The sequence below is a fragment of the Nematostella vectensis genome, chromosome 13, assembly GCF_932526225.1.
Source record: "Nematostella vectensis chromosome 13, jaNemVect1.1, whole genome shotgun sequence".
NCBI lineage: Eukaryota > Metazoa > Cnidaria > Anthozoa > Actiniaria > Edwardsiidae > Nematostella > Nematostella vectensis.
In genome coordinates this window covers 7,769,109-7,775,656 of record NC_064046.1, presented here as the reverse complement: position 1 = coordinate 7,775,656, position 6,548 = coordinate 7,769,109, and the positions used below count along the sequence as shown (strand labels likewise).

The 6,548-nt window shown below is 33.6% G+C and overlaps 1 long non-coding RNA gene across 1 annotated transcript; it reads right to left on the bottom strand.

Annotated features, from left to right (window-relative positions):
• Window positions 1-1,920: 1,920 nt before the first annotated feature.
• Window positions 1,921-6,148, bottom strand: LOC116614476. The gene is made up of 6 exons (XR_004294547.2): window positions 6,103-6,148; window positions 5,406-5,554; window positions 4,957-5,035; window positions 2,492-4,605; window positions 2,340-2,412; window positions 1,921-1,962 (listed from the first exon to the last, which is right to left on the bottom strand). It is a non-coding gene; the product is annotated as an uncharacterized LOC116614476 (long non-coding RNA).
• Between the last annotated feature and the right edge of the window lie 400 nt (window positions 6,149-6,548).

The window sequence follows — 6,548 nt, the reverse complement described above, 5'->3', positions numbered from 1 at the left end:
ATAAAATAAAATAAAATCGCGTAAAATAATAAGGTGCTGACAGAACAGCTTATCTTTCAGCCTGGGAAATCCTTATTATCTATTCTTTAGGTTTATATAAGCTGCAAATGTTTTATCACGCGTTGCAAACCGGTTTTTAGTCTTTTTCTAACAACCACGAAATTGTCTCAAATATGGGTGCGGGAGACGAAAAATTACTTTTCGGCTTCTATCGCCAAAAATATTTATCCAAATTGCTTCAAACTTTCACAGTATACTGAGGTCAACCATACCTATTACCAGTTTAGTTTTGAGCTAGGGCGCCCAAACATCATTTTTCCGAGAAATCTCGACGAACTCAGACCGCTGGTCTTAAGACTTACATTTTTTTTATTGTATCAAATTGTTATTCCTAGTAGGTGTGACTGATCTGCAAATAGACGAGCTAATCGAGACGGATCAGTCACTTACTTATTTACATAAATATTAAATATAATTGTATAAGCAAAGTTAAGTGAGAACTAGTATATTATGAAAATTTGAAAAGTTTTGGGAGAAAAATGAAAATTTAAATAAACACTTCTGGTCTTTGAGAAAAAAGAGCATTAACAGCATCATTTATCTGATGATAAAAAAGGGGAAAAACAAAGCAAACATAAGTATGTGAGTTTATGATGCTAATAAATTGTGATTTTTCAAAGCTGTGCTAATTTGGCAGACATCAATATAGTCATCATATTTAATAAGGATAATATATAGATTTAGGCACTGCCTAAAAGCGGAGCCTGCGTGGATGCACTTTTTCAGCAATACTTGTAGCAAATTTGTGGATATAGGGGATGCAAACTAGCTTTGGAGTAGTTTTTATATTTTATATCCATTTCCAAGTAACTCCTGGTTTCTTGGGTACATTACTAATTTCTGCCATGACCCCCACCCCCTGGGGTTTGGCTCTCCAAAAAAGTAGATGGTGTGTAGATAATTATTCTATCTTTAGGGTATAAACTTCAACCAACTACTATCCCTCAGTGGGTGTTTAATTGTTATTCTGATACTGCTATCCTTTAGGGGTATCAAATTAATGAATTTTTGTATTCAATAACAACTGATATATTTACCTCCCTCCACTCCCCCAGGAAGACTACCCAGGATTATGATGGATGAATGAATTGAATTGAGCACGAGAATGACATAAATACTTTTATTAACAAATGGGTGCCTCTTAGAAAATGCTTGTTTTTATTATCATTGTACAAATTATGTACCATTATTTGACATGAAAAAGTCAGCTGAAATCCAGCAGTATGGGATTGCTATTAAGTGGTGTATACACGTAAGTAGGAAAAATGCATGATGTTAACAAAGGAGTTATTCTGAATTATTAAGAGATCATGGCTTTTAATATAAAAGCATTTATTTAGGCTGGTGTCACATCACATATAATTTGGTTGTGAAAAATTGTGCAAGCCATAATAAAAATAATGTTTTGACACAGGAAATTAAAATGGATCATTCAAAAATTATTCATTTCTAAAGTTAAGCTCGTGTCCTATCCTTTATAATTTGGCTAAGAAAAATTGTGCACACCACAATATAAATATTGCATTGACATGAAAAAATAAAATGGTTCATTAAAAAGTCTTCATTTATAAAATTATTCTTGTGTCTTATCATTGATAATTTGGCTATGAAAAATCATGCACAACCTAATAAAATATTGCATTGTCATGAGAACCTATTGGTTATTTAGATCAAGAATAATAAAATATAACAGGTTACAATATTTTTTAAATATATATTATACACCTATTTCAAACAAGGTATTGCATTGGAGGATCAATGTGTGGTAACACTGATTGGTTCATTCGAAAGACACAAAAAGAAACATGGGTAGGCTTTGATCTATGCTTATTTGTTGGCTCATTTGATATCTTTGAAGCACTGCAGCTGCATTGCCTCTTTTCCTCTTGTTATTGTTCTTCTCTATAAAAAAGGATGAAAGATTAGTATCAAATTATATATTTTCCAAACGTTCACCTAAAAAACACCAATAAACACCATCTAGAATCAATTAATTAATGGGTCATGTAAATATGTTTTTTTTTATTTTATGCTGTAATTGACACACAATAACCTTGCATGTTAACAGACAAGGACTCTCTGATGCAACCTTACTTGAAATAGGTGTATAGTTCTAGGCTGAAATGACCATCACCATTACAAGTAACTTATCAGTCTGTTTCATATCCTCAGTGAGCACTGCTAAAGCGTATTGCAATGACATTTGTTGGAATATTTTATGAAATACTCTAAAATTAAGATAAAGAAATCAACTAAACCAGAGATTCTTCAATACTTACTTTGAGGTCGTGTGGGGCATTGTTTTTTTTTTGTGCCCCTGCCCCCGACACCTATAACAGCGCACATTATTATCTGATGAAATAAATATGTTAAACACTTGTTAAATTGTCATAACATTTTCACACTTGGAGTTCTTTCTACATATACTTACTTGTCTCGTCAGTGGGACATTTTTCAGCCTTATGGCCGTTACCTTTACACTTTTCACATGCTGTAAATCAAAAAGCGACATATAAGCTTAAAGTTAAGTTAAGCTTAAATAAAAAAACAAGAATTAATTCAAGATATGAATTTCTGCCCCGAAGAAGTCTTATTAAAGACGAAAATTTGGCAGAGTCGAATTCCAGTTTTGGTCTATTGTATTCAATTCAAGTATATGATGTAAGCTTCATTTGTATTTTTGTACTTACTTTTTCTTTTCCCTTTCTGCTGATTATTTTCTGTCAAGCATTAAGTATAATAATAGTTTTGAGTTCGCTGCACTAATCAACACACCATTATTATGATATGACTCATTGGCTAATATTTAAGTACAAGCTTAACTTAAATAACTAAGAAACTTGTAAAGTAAAACCTGTCGTGTATCTAGTATTTGGGTATTGTACCGTATTGTACCTACACACTCCGAATTTTTATCGCTTGACAGTCCTCTGTTTGAATCTTTTTTTAGTAATTACCAACATTTTCGCTTCAAATATGCTAAGGTTTGTTCCTAAAAGGAGCGCAAGTGATTGATACCTTCTCGTTTGCCGCCGCTCGATGCGACATTCTGTGGAAAATGTAAAATTAAAGTAAAGGAACAAAAAAGGTATTTCTTGCCTTTTAAGCGAGCTAGAAAAACGGAGGTAAATGGGAGTTCAGGTTAAGTGTTGTGTACTTACGTTTTGGTGTAACACAACTGCAGGGGCAATATTTATTTTTTTGTTTTTGTTTTCGCGCGCGCCGCCCCTCTTGATTTTCCCGCTTAAACCACAGGTATTCCTTGGAGTACTGACATTGATCGCTTTGTTTTCCTGTGTGTTTTGGGAAGGCCAGGTTACGATAGTTTTAGTATCGGTCTAAAGAATCCCAGCTTTATTTTACCAAGGTAAAAGCGATCTTTCTTTATATTGTTGAATATGTATACACAGTAATTCTTGTTTGCTTTTTGTTTAACTCCCTGTTGGGTGAGGGACTCTCGCTAAAAAGTCATCTATGCTCCTTTAGGATTTACAATTCGCTCAACCACAGGCGGCCCAAGTTTATTACACGCAATCTATCTACTGTTTTGATGGGGATATGCAGTAGTCTTGCACTGCCTAAAAGCGGAGCCTGCGTGGACGAGCATATTCATACTTGTGTCATAATTGTGTATGTGAAGGTCTTAAACTAGCTTTTAAGTTGTTTGATTTTTTTAAAGTAAATATTGACAAAATGTAGTGTTGAGGTGGTATAATGATAAAGGCTCTCTGAAATACTGGACTAATGTTTGCCATGGCTATTCTTGTGATGAATGAATAATGAAATGAGCAGAAGGACCCCAATACATACTAGTAAAGGAGAAAAATATCGACTAACTGTTATTTTATTGCATCTATTTAATCAATCTCGTTTTGAATAATTCTATTAGCTTAGAGATAATTTTTACAATATTGTTTCCCCATTTTTATATAAAAAAGGAATACATCATACTGATACATTGCCCGGTACGAAACAAAACAGAGATAAAACCCTTTCTGGGAAAAATACACTGAAAACGTACTCCTCGACCGAATGCAATGCATTCATAGGCTCCGAGGGTTAGAGCCCTTAACTCATAATTACGGTTAAAGCAAGAAAAGGTATCCAATGAGAGTTGCTGCAATGACAAGTCTTTGAGCTTTTTAAAGAAATATTGCCAGCCAGAGCATCAGCCACCAAATTTATTTATACCAGCGAAGCATCTTGGAGAACTGAGGGGGGAAACATGTGCATAATTGAGTCATATGAATAAGACCAGTGACACCTTGAAACATTAAGTCATCTTTTATAGTAATAACGTTCGGAGGATTCAAAGTGAATAGAGTTCACCAAGACTGTCATATAAAGCTTATTTTTTTTCATAATTCACAGTCACTGGCCAATGTCCATGTCTTGCACTTACCTGTATGTTTTCAACTACTTACAACTAGTGTTTAATGATATATGCAAACCATAATCATAGTAACTTTACCTCTTTCCTTGTTTTGATAGCATTAGACTAGATGGCAGGTCATGCTTACAAATGTCATTCTATGTAGCACATTTCTCATAGAAACAAAAATGAATATGTTACACATCTAGTGATATTAAGGTTGCAGTGTTTTATGACAAAACTTACCAAATGTTCAATAAAACAATTATCACATCTCAAAAAGAAAGCAAAATCAGGCTGGTTGAGGTAGTGACTCTGATATAACAAATATATAAAAAAGTATTTTATACTTTTGACATATGATTGTTTAAACGCCTTCTGGGTACTTCAAAGATTTGATTTTCTGATAAAAATTACAACAAGCTGCGTTTTAGTGATAAAAAATGTATTGTATGTTCTCATGGAAGAATGATTTTGCTCCTATTAAACCAAGAAAAAGACATAAATATCCATAGTAACTGTACCTCTTCTCTTAATGTTAAAGCCTGCAGTTGACTAGATGACAGAACAGGATTCCAAACGCCCTTCTGTGTCAGTAATTTTCTAAAAGAAACGAAATAGCAATTTAGTCATAGAACTGTTAGCTAATGGTATTAGGGTTACAGTATTGCAGCCAAGATAGCTTAAAAATTGTTTCAAGTTGGAGGAAGGGTAAATATAATTCTTATTATCTGCCAAGGGACTCCAGTAAATTTTGTTTGTCAATAGTCACAAAATACTGTAAGATGTACCCAAGATGTATTATTGCAACAACAGTAAAAACCTTTAGCAATTTGTTCAGTGGCTATATATTTGCTAGTTGAAGTTTATTGAGGTCACACAAAATCTATCTGTGGATAACTTACAGCATTGTTAGTGATGAAAAGCATAGTGTTTGATATTAAGATGCAAACCATAATCAGAGTTACTTTACCTCTTCCTTATTGTTATACTGTAGCAGTAGGCTAGATGGCACATAATGCTCCAAAATGTCTTTTTGTGTACGTAGCACATAATTTCTCATAGAAAAGAAATAGAATATGTTACACATCCAGTGATATTAGGGTTTCAGTATTATATAACCTAATTTTAAATAGGTGTATTATATAAAATAATAAATGTTAAAACATGTATAAATAAAGAGACAACAGTCTGTCTACCAGGTAACAATTAATTTCCATATTTGGAGGAGGCACGAAAAGCACTGGAAATCATGGAAATCAATATATGTGGAAGACAAACTGCTTGGCCCAACCACTGCCGCTCTTGGATTACAAATATACCAAAAGCAACCAACTCACCCTACCCAAGATGCATTATTGCAATAAAAGTATAAACCCTTAGCAATGTGTTCGGTGGCTATATATTTTCTAGTTGAAGTTTATGGAGGTCACACAAAAACTCTCTGTGGGTAATTTACAGCATTGTTAGTGATGAAAAGCACAGTGTTTGATGCTAAGATGCAAACCATAATCACAGTTACTTACCTCTTCCTTGTTGTTATTTTGTAGCAATAGGCTAAATGACAATACTCCATAATGTATTTTTGTGTACGTAGCACATAATGTCTCATAGAAAAGATATAAATATGTTACACGTCTAGTTATATTAGGGTTTCAGTATTATATAACAAACGCTTACCAAATGTTCAATCAATCACTTAACGTTTCATTTGTGTATATCCAGATAATACTTGACATCCCCTCTCCTGCACACAAGAGTACCGGTGCAGTGTGTAAAGAGGTTAAACAAAGACATTACCATAAAGAACAATGCTAAAGACCATCTGCCAACATTTGTGATCACCTGTTAGTGTGTTCTGTTCGGGCACTCTCTTTATATAAGAGGAGATGTTTGCAGATTTCTTTCATTGCTTGTCAGTTTCTATAACTTCGCTTTACTTGCAGCTGCTGCTTTGAATTGGTTGAGTGCAATGATTCTTCATGTGGTACACTTTTCATGCTCCATAATAACTCGTTATTATTTACAATTGATTGAGGATGTATCATTTCTAGCAAATGTTGAAGAAGAAAAAGAGGAAAAGTTTCATGTACAAAGTACAAACTTGCCTGGATTC